General features: G+C 44.6%; 1 long non-coding RNA gene across 1 annotated transcript in view; it reads right to left on the bottom strand.

The window, feature by feature from the left end:
* Positions 1-3,120: 3,120 nt before the first annotated feature.
* The window catches only part of LOC117875605, a 16,520-nt gene continuing 9,646 nt past the window's right edge, over positions 3,121-9,994 (bottom strand). The window contains exons 3-4 of the long non-coding RNA XR_004645302.1: positions 7,332-7,401; positions 3,121-3,804 (exon numbers count right to left, since the gene is read on the bottom strand). This is a non-coding gene — a long non-coding RNA (uncharacterized LOC117875605). The remainder of the gene's footprint in view (positions 3,805-7,331; positions 7,402-9,994) is intronic.

The raw sequence follows: 9,994 nt of genomic DNA, 5'->3' as shown, positions 1-9,994 counted from the left end.
TCAGGAACAGTATCCCTGATGATGACACAGCACAACTTATTGCTGAGCTCTGTGACTTTATCCTCACGCACAATTATTTCAAATTTGGTGACAATATATACCTCCAGACCAGTGGTACCGCTATGGGCACCCGCATGGCCCCACAATATGCCAACATTTTTATGGCTGACCTGGAACAACGCTTCCTCAGCTCTCGTCCACTCATGCCACTTCTCTGTCTACGCTATATTGATGACATCTTCATCATCTGGACCCATGGGAAGGAGACCCTGGAAGAATTCCACCATGATTTCAACAGCTTCCACCCCACCATCAACCTCAGCCTGGACCAATCTACACGGGAGGTCCACTTCCTAGACACCACCATACAAATAAGCGATGGCCACATTAACACCACCCTATACCGAAAACCCACCGACCGCTACGCCTACCTTCATGCCTCCAGCTTCCACCCCGGTCACACCACACGATCCATCGTCTACAGCCAAGCACTGAGGTACAATCGCATCTGCTCCAACCCCTCAGACAGAGACCAACACCTACAAGATCTTCACCAAGCATTCTCAAAACTACGATACCCACACAAGGAAATAAAGAAACAAATCAACAGAGCCAGACGTGTACCCAGAAGCCTCCTGCTACAAGACAGGCCCAAAAGAGAAACCAACAGAACTCCACTGGCTATCACCTACAGTCCTCAGCTTAAACCTCTCTAACGCATCATCAGTGATCTGCAACCCATCCTGGACAATGATCCCTCACTTTCACAGACCTTGGGAGGCAGGCCAGTCCTCGCCCACAGACAACCTGCCAACCTTAAGCATATTCTCACCAGCAACCACGCACCGCACCATAACAACTCTAACTCAGGAACCAACCCATGCAACAAACCTCGATGCCAACTCTGCCCACATATCTACACCAGCAACACCATCACAGGACCTAACCAGATCAGCTACAACATCACCAGCTCATTCACCTGCATGTCCACCAATGTTATATATGCCATCATATGCCAGCAATGCCCCTCTGCTATGTACATTGACCAAACTGGACAGTCACTACGCAAGAGGATAAATGGACACAGGTCAGATATCAGGAATGGCAATATACAAAAACCTGTAGGAGAACACTTCAACCTCCCTGGCCACACAATAGCAGATGTAAAGGTAGCCATCTTACAGCAAAAAAACTTCAGGACCAGACTCCAAAGAGAAACTGCTGAGCTCCAGTTCATTTGCAAATTTGACACCATCAGATCAGGATTAAACAAAGACTGTGAATGGCTATCCAACTACAGAAGCAGTTTCTCCTCCCTTGGTGTTCACACCTTAACTTCTAGCAGAGCACCTCACCCTCCCTGATTGAACTAACCTCATTATCTCCATACTGATTTATACCTGCCTCTGGAGATTTCCATTACTTGCATCTGAAGAAGTGAGGTTCTTACCCATGAAAGCTTATGCTCCCAATACTTCTGTTAGTCTTAAAGGTGCCACAGGACTCTCTGTTGCTTTTTACAGATTCAGACTAACACGGCTACCTCTCTGATACTGTGTCAACGGTGAACATCCTCATTAGGAATGCTTGCATCAATGCAGAGAGCAATGTACCATGGGTAACTATCCCACCGTACAACTCACCACCATATAGCGTAGGGAGTTTTGGGAAGGTTTTGCAATGCCTCATGGGACTTAAATAAATCGTGGAGGGGTGACTGCGAACATGATTTCAAGGTCCCATAATGCAATGGTCTCAATCCCATAGTTTCATCTTGCATCCCCTAATGTTTCATGTCTCTTTTCAAAATCCCCACAAACCCATGCGTCCCTCCTCGCTGTCCACCATCTGTGTCAGAAGTATGAATCCTGCACAGCTCTGCTCTATTGTGATGAGCGTGGTAAACACAGGGTATCTAATCCCACAATATTTGCAGAACTGCCAGAGGAGCCACTGGGAACATGATGATTCCTTGCTGTGGGACATAGAAAAAAAAACAATTCAAAGATGTTGGTGGCATTCACAGAGCAGCTGCAGATGGTGGAGTGCTGGTTCTGGGCTTGAGAAACGAGCAGTGACTGGTGGGATTGCATTGTCATGCAGGTTTGGGATGACGAGCAATGAGTGCAGAACTTTTGAATGCGCAAGGCCACATTCCTGGATCTGTGTGCAGAGCTCACCCCAGCCCTCCAGCATGGCCATACCAAAATGAGATCTGCATGGACAGTGGAGAAGCAAGTGGCAATTGCTCTATGGAAACTTGCAGCTCCCAATTCCTACCAATTGATCGGGAATCAATTTGGAGTTGGGAGATCCACCATAGGGGCTGTTGTGGTGCAAGTGGGGAGGGCCATTAATTGCATCCTGCTACAAAGGACTTTGATTCTGGGCAATATGCAGGACATAGTGGATGGTTTTGCAGCAATGGGGTTCCTAATCTGTGGTGGGGTGAAAGATGGCATGCATATCCTGATTTTGGCCCCAGACCACTTTGCCACAGAGTACATCAACAGAAAGGGCTACTTTTGTATGATAAAACAAGCATTGGTGGATCTCCAGGGATGCTTTATTGACATCCATGTGGGCTGGTCAGGGAAGGTGCATGATGTACGCATGTATAAGCACACTTAACTGTTCAGAATGCTGCAAGCAGGAACTTTCTTTCCATACTGGCAGATTACCACTGGGGATGTTGAAATGCCAATAGTGAACCTTGGAGACCCAGCCTACCCTTTACTCTCATGGCTCATGAAGCTGTAACACTGGTCACCTTGACAGCACCACGGAGCCCTTCAACTATAGGCTCAGCAGATGCAGAATAGCAGTTGAATGTGCCTTTGGTCATCTGAAGGGTCACTGGCGCTGTCTACTCACGAGATAGGGCCTTAGTGAGAAAAAATATCTCAGTAGTTATAGGTGGAGGTTAAATGGCTGTGTGCTGGTTTTGAGCAGCCAGATACCAGGGCTATAAGAGCTCAACTCAGAGCTATTCAGCTTAGGGAGGTTTTTGAAAGACCATTTCAATAATGAGCCACAGCAATGTGTGTTGCTGTAGTGGGGTCTGCCTGGCATTGTTTTTTTGCACCCCACTATGAATATTGTAATAAGTGCTGTGTGTATGGTAATATAACATTGCAAATGCACCTATTACTATTATCTGTGAATGATGTCAGCCCCAGCTAGCATATGCTGTGAACTAATAAAGATAATTAGGTTTCCATAAATAGACTTTTATCCCATACCCATGCAAACAGACAAACTAGTAACTAAATAAAACTCAATAAATAGAGGGGAAAGAACAGTCATTTCCATTTCAGAAGCACATACAGCAATCATGTCTTTCACAGGTCAGTGTATGTGCAGCTGTGATTGCCTGTACTCTCCCCTGGTGTGGAGTAGTACGGGTAGTGCAACTGCCCCAGACATCATGTGGAATGCATGGGGGGAGGGTGGAGGGAGGTCCCGAAATGCAGTTCTCTATGGGCTGCAGAGGGGGGTGAGCATTACACTGTTGAACCTGAAGATCAACAAGAATCTGCAGAGTGTCTGTTTGCTGCTTGAGAAACACTAGGATCTCCTGCTGAACGTTCCTCTCCTTTTCCTGCACGGTTCTCCTCTCCACTCTATCCCTGGCCATGCTGTCGACGAGGGTGTTCCTCCAAGCTCTGTGCTCGGTATCCGAAGCAGTAGAGGCTTGCAGGATCTCTTGGAACATGTCATTCCACGTCCTCTTCTTTCTCCTCCTTATCTGGATGAGCCACTCTGCTGGTGTGGATGGAGAGACCCTCAAGGCCACATTTCCAGCTGCAAAAGATACAATACATAGAGGTACTATTGTGAGAGTAATCACGAGATAAATCACAATTTTGCATACTGAACTCACTCCCTTTGATCCACACAAGTTGCAAACAATACATTCGGACTTCTTCTTGGGATTGATAGAACAAAGTGGCAGTCCCAGCCATGGTGAGTATGGCCCCAGGGGAGTGGGGTAGCTCACAGGCATGAGACTATGCACTTAGGGCAATTGAACTGAATACTGGCTCCATTTCCACAAGTGATGTGATTTTAGCTGATTTTAGCTGAGATTAACGGAGGCGGAAAGGGAAGAGCTTCTGCAGGTATCCAGCTGCAGACAGGGGCCATATACTGCTAGCTGTGTGCTGTAATGGTGCCTGCTGAAGTAATCATTGAGTGGGATGCAAAAGTGTCCTACCATGGCAGAAGAAATAAGGCAGCCCTACCCAGAAACCTTTGGCAAAGAATTGCAGACTACCTCCAGGAAAGTTTCCTCAAGATCTCTATGGAGGATTCATGGGACATCCTGGTGCACACACAAACTGTTCCATGGGCCCCCATGCTGCCTACCTCTAGAGGGGGATAAAAAGTGGATAGCAACTCTACCTCTTGGTTATTTCACTACCTCATCTAGCATAAGTAAAAAAGAGTAAATCAACAGATGTTTGCTGGTACATTGGCAGTTCCATCCTTGCAAATTCAAAACCACATTCTTAGCAGAGGTTCCTTCCCCTGCTTCAAGACTGCCTGAGCTGGACTGTAGGGTCTGACTGGACTGCGCTGGAGTCAAAAACAGGTCCTGGCTTGCTACACCGCTGGATCTCCTGGTCACCTGTGCCCCATACTCCTCCTCTCTTCAATGTCCACTTCCTCCTCCTCACTGTTCATGGCAGGGGCCTGTGACTTGGGGTCATTCAAAGTATCCATGGGACTCTTGGGATGGCATGCTGTCCAAGGATGGCAAGCAGCTCTTTGTAAAAGCAGCATGTCTGCGGCTCAGCACCAGAGTATCTTATATGGAGTTGATTGGTCTCTGTTTTACCCCTGCCACCTTGTGTAGTAGTTCCTGCTTAAAATGCTTTCTGCAGCTTTGACTGGATGAGACCTGAATGTTTGTGTTTGGTTAATGAAAGCCATAAGTGAAAGCTGTTCCATCCTTTGACCCATAGGAGTCTTTAACCTAGCTTCATTACAGGGATCAGAAGCTGTAAGGCCAGCCGTGTCTGTCCTTTTGCATTTAACATCTGATTTTTTAAATGAATTTATGAGTTACACTTGCCGCTTTAGATCAAGATTCTGCTATAGCTATTTAACTCCAAGATTTTTGGTTGACTTTTTCACTTTATTTTCCAAATTTGTTTATCTGATTCTATGTTTAACTGCTCATCTTGTACAGAAGGAAACAACTGGTGTGTCCAGCTAAATGTTCCAAATTAATAAGCAGCAGGTTCAAAACGAACAAAAGGAAGTATTTTTTCCTACAATGCACAGTCAACCTATGGAACTCCTTGCCAGAGGATGTTGTGAAGCCAAGACTATAACAGGGCTCAAAAAAGTACTAGATAAGTTCATGGAGGATAGGTCCATCAATGGCTATTAGCTGGGATTGGCAGGGATGGTGTCCCTAGCCTCTGTTTGCCAGAAGCTGGGAATGGGCAACAGGGATGGATCACTTGATGATTACTGTTCTGTTCATTCCCTCTGGGGCACCTGGCATTGGCCACTGTTGGAAGACAGAATACTGGGCTAGATGGACCTTTGGTCTAATCCAGTATGGCTGTTCTTATGTTCTTAATGATCCAGAGGGAGGGGGTCAACAGACTGTTAATTCAAGTTGCAGTTGATACTGGGACACCCTGGCACCCCAGTATTCACCGCTGTCATGTAATTAGGATATGTTTTGTACAAAGTATGCCTTGTGAAGTATCATTCTAAAAGTCTTGATCTGCTCGACGTTGGATGTTATGTGCTATCACTGTATGTGACATTATGAAGTTTGGCTATGTATGTGTTACCAAAACATGTTGTGAGGTTGAAAACACCCACAAGCAGCCTTTCAGGTACAACAGTAAAAAAGACAAACAATGTTAATGGCTTATTGAGGAAATGCACACAAGCACAAAGATTACTTCAGGAACTGTGTACAATAGAAACCTCTCAGAGATAGCAGTACACAATGGGAACTGTTTGACCCAGGTCACAGCAAAAGAGCTTTCCAGCAAGTGAGAAGAAGATATAAAGGGGGGGAAATGACATCACATGGGTACCTCACTCAGCCTACAACAACACACCTGGAAATACCTGAGGAATAAAGACTGAACAGGGGGAAAGTGATGGTCCCAGGCTAAGGGATTGCTAGCCTGTGTATGAAAACCTGGGAAACCCAACCTGCAAAGCCAAGGCAGCTTGTGCCTTAAGAATCTGCCAACCTGTTTATCACTCAGGGTGAGAATTTGCTAATTCATATCCTACTTATCTAGTATGTTAAACTTATTGTGCGGTTTTGTTTATTTACTAGGTAATCTGCTTTGATCTGTTTGCTATCTCTTATAATCACTTAAAATCTATTTTTTGCAGTTAATAAACTTATTTTTGCTTTGTCTAAAACCAGTGTGTGGGAGTCATAACTTGGGTCAGAAAGCTAATAAAATGTACTTTAAAGCAGTCCTCTGAAGCCAACTTGAGAGACCTTTATTCCTAACAACCTTTCTCCCCAGTGGGTGAGCAACTGGCCACTGCGAACCTGCTGTTAATTACTCAATACTGTTCTAGATGTTAGGTAAATATCTGGGATGGTCTAAATCTATTGCTTATTTTTGTGTGTGCTTAAATCTAATAAAGTGCAGTTTTAAATAAAGCACACTTACTTCCATGAATCTTATCAGATGAAATTGTTGTGTTCCTATTAATTTATTTTTAACACCGCCTAAAGTGAAATAGTTAAGTTGCCCCTGTTGGGGGTTCTGAAAACCCTGAGTAACAGATTTTGGCGCACCAGCCAGGAGCTAGTGTAGAGGAAGGGAACGATTGATGCAAGTGGTTTGTGTGTTTGTTGCAATAGGTGAAGGGGGCAGTGGAACAGGGTAGCAACCTGTAATTCTCCATGCTATAGTCTGTGAGTTGATTTATGGTCAAATTTACGATTTATGAGCTTAGGCTCAAAAGCCTGGTTAAGTAAAAAGATGTGTCAGAAGAACAGGGAACACCTGGAAAGAAAGAAAAGCTAGAAGTAAATTTGGATAAAAACTTGGCAAATTTCATGCAGGTGCATAATAATGGTTTTTGGAAGCCAGAGAGCTTTACTGATCCCCGAGCGTTCCTGCAGCTCTGTAAACATATGGTAACGATGCTAGCAGATAATCAAATAAAGAAGTTAAATGCAGAAATAAAGAAAGTTAAGAAAGACAAAGAAATATCCAGACTGAGGGCAGCTCAAATATTGGTGCTGAAGAAGCAGGAGTGTGACAGGTTGGAGCAGGAAGTGTCTGGATTGAAACAGAAAACTGAGAGTGAATTTGTTGTTACAGCCTTACCAAAGGAATCCCAGGATAAGAGCCAGGCAGATCTTGGAGAATGTAAAAGTCAAAGTTGTGCACTCGGGTCCTGTGCGGAGAGCAGAAGGGAATAATGGTTACAATTTGTTGGAGTCGTAGCCTTAGAAGGGGGTGTGTGTGAATCAGATGAGGATGTTGACTCGTATTCTCATTATAATGATAAGAAGTGTAATCCCCATGAGATTCCTTTTCCTTTGGATTCCTCTGGGCAGTCCCCGGAGGGTCCCTTGCTTGAAACACTGGAAGAGCTGCAGTCACCCATAGCCCCCATTAAAAGAGAGATTGGTACCCAAGGGGGTAACCCTAGAGGGGAAGAATGGGTAGAGGTCAGGCTCTTCACCCCTAACCAAGCTAGAGCCGCAGGAAAACTGGTTGGCCCATTAACCCAGAGCACAGCCTTGGAATGGCTGGCAAAGATAGCTGGCACCCACGATTTCTGGCAGATGTGGCAGCAATTCTCACTCTCCTCTTGGAGTCAGGATAGGGACTGGGGTCCAGGTTCCCTGATGCTTTAGTCTACGAAGCCCTACTTCTAGATTTGTTGTTGCTATCTGTATTTCCTCGGCTTAGGTTTTCCTTTCTCCCTAAGTCATTCTTTTTTCTCTCCCCTGTCTCCGCTTCTTCTCCCTCTCCCCCCCTTTGCTTTTTCTCTTTTTGTTTCCCCTCCCCTCCCCCAAAGTATTTACTGTCTTTGAAAATATGGTTGCCAGGAGAAGGATTGGGCCCAAATATTGAAAAGTTTGTGTCCACATGAAGCAATCTTGTTTAAAGCCATGGCTCCTCCTAAATAAAATTTTAAAGGAGGGCAAAAAAAAAAAAAAAAGCGGGGGGTGGGTAAATGAAGACAGCACCTTCAAGGGTCGAGTCAAAGCTCTTAATCCCTGGTGGATGGAAATTTGAAGACAGCTTTTAAGGCTTGTCCACCCTCGAATTTTTGTTAAGGCCAGCTGAGCATGCAGGGAAAATCCAGAGTGCACTGCTATCACTGCCAGTTGCCTCCCTGTAGGAGGCCTGGTGCCCCCAACTTCCTCAGCACTGGCACATTTGGATACCAATTGGTGGGGGAGATTCATGGTTTATGTGGAGTTTGAAGGAGGGGCGTTCAGACAGAATTTGTTGTTAGATACAGGTGCCACTTACTCCTTAATAAGTACCCAGAATAAGGACCTATTTGGCCCTCTGGCTGGAGTTAAGACCTTACAGGGGTTTAATGAAACAAAGAGTGTTGTTCCCTTTTGCAAAAATATTTTGTATTAAATATAAAAATATAAAATAAAAAGCAATTTGGATTAATCAATGTAATTTTTTTTAAATTAATGTTTTTTAAACATTTAAAGTAGCAGCTAATTTTGCTAACAGGGTTCTATGAAAAATGCCTCCTGGCACATTCTGGGAACCAGTGAAGATTTTAGCAAGTTACCAGATAGTGGCCCTTAAGGCATCTAAAGAATTGAAGTGGCCCATGTGGAATTCAGAAATTTTGGCAATTTGTGGACCAAAAATAAAACAGAATGTGGTAAAATTGAGGCAGAAATCCTAGTCACAGACCCTGATCCTGCACCCCAGAAGCAGTACCGGTATCCAAAGGGAGGCAGAAGCCAGCCTAAAGGAAACAATTTATGGGCTTTTAAATCAAGATGTTTTAGTCAAGACCCAATAATGCTGCTCTCTGGCTGGTCCTTAAAGGTGATGGCAAGACCTGGAGACTCGTAGTTCATTTTCGCCCCCTTGATCCGGTGACACCACTGATGGCTCCCATAGTGGCTAAGTATCAGGAGGTGATGACCTCCATTGTGTGTGTTTGTGTGGGGGTGGAACAGTGGTTTTCAGTTTTGGATTTGTCGAACGCTTTCTTTGCTATCCCTTTACCTTGGCACCGCTATTACAAATATGCTTTACCTTTCAAGGAAAGCAGTTGTGTTTTGCCAGGGTCCCCCTGTAATCAAAACCTGGGATGGGATGTGTCAGGGCTCCCTCCCCACTCTGAACTCTAGGGTACAGACGTGGGAACCTGCATGAAAGACCCCCTAAGCTTATTTCTACCAGTTTAGGTTAAAAACTCCCCAAGGCACAAATTCTCCCTTGTACCTTGGATTAGGTAATGCTGCCACCACCAAGTGATTAGACAAAACTCAGGGAAAGGACCACTTAGAGTTCCTACTTTCTCCTAATATTCCCCCAAGCCCTACACCCCCTTTCCTGGGGAGGCTTGAGAATACACAAGATAAGCACAAACCAACCTTGGGTTTTTTTAGACCACTAAAAAAACCCAATCAGATTAAAAACAAAACAAACAAACACACACACAGAACTTTATTAGAAAGAAAAAAGTTAAAAGAAGCACCTCTGTGAAATTAGAATGGAAGATAATCTCACAGGGCAATCAGATTCAAAACACAGAGGATTTCCCTCTGGGCAAAACTTTAAAGTTACAAAAAGAAAACCAGTAATACACCTTCCTCTCAGCACAGAGACAATCACAAGCCAAAATAAAAGTAAGCTAACACATTACCTTGTTAGTATTTACTAATCTAATGGAGTTGGATTACTTGCTTTTTTGATCTGACTCCAGCAAGCACACAGAACAGACAGACAAACAAAGAACAGACAAAATAAAGCCTTCCTCCCCCCCCCCCCCCCCT

The sequence above is a fragment of the Trachemys scripta genome, chromosome 3 (genome assembly GCF_013100865.1).
Source record: "Trachemys scripta elegans isolate TJP31775 chromosome 3, CAS_Tse_1.0, whole genome shotgun sequence".
Classification (NCBI taxonomy): Eukaryota; Metazoa; Chordata; order Testudines; family Emydidae; genus Trachemys; species Trachemys scripta.
The sequence above is the reverse complement of the archived record's forward strand: the minus strand, read 5'-3'. Positions and strand labels throughout refer to the sequence as shown.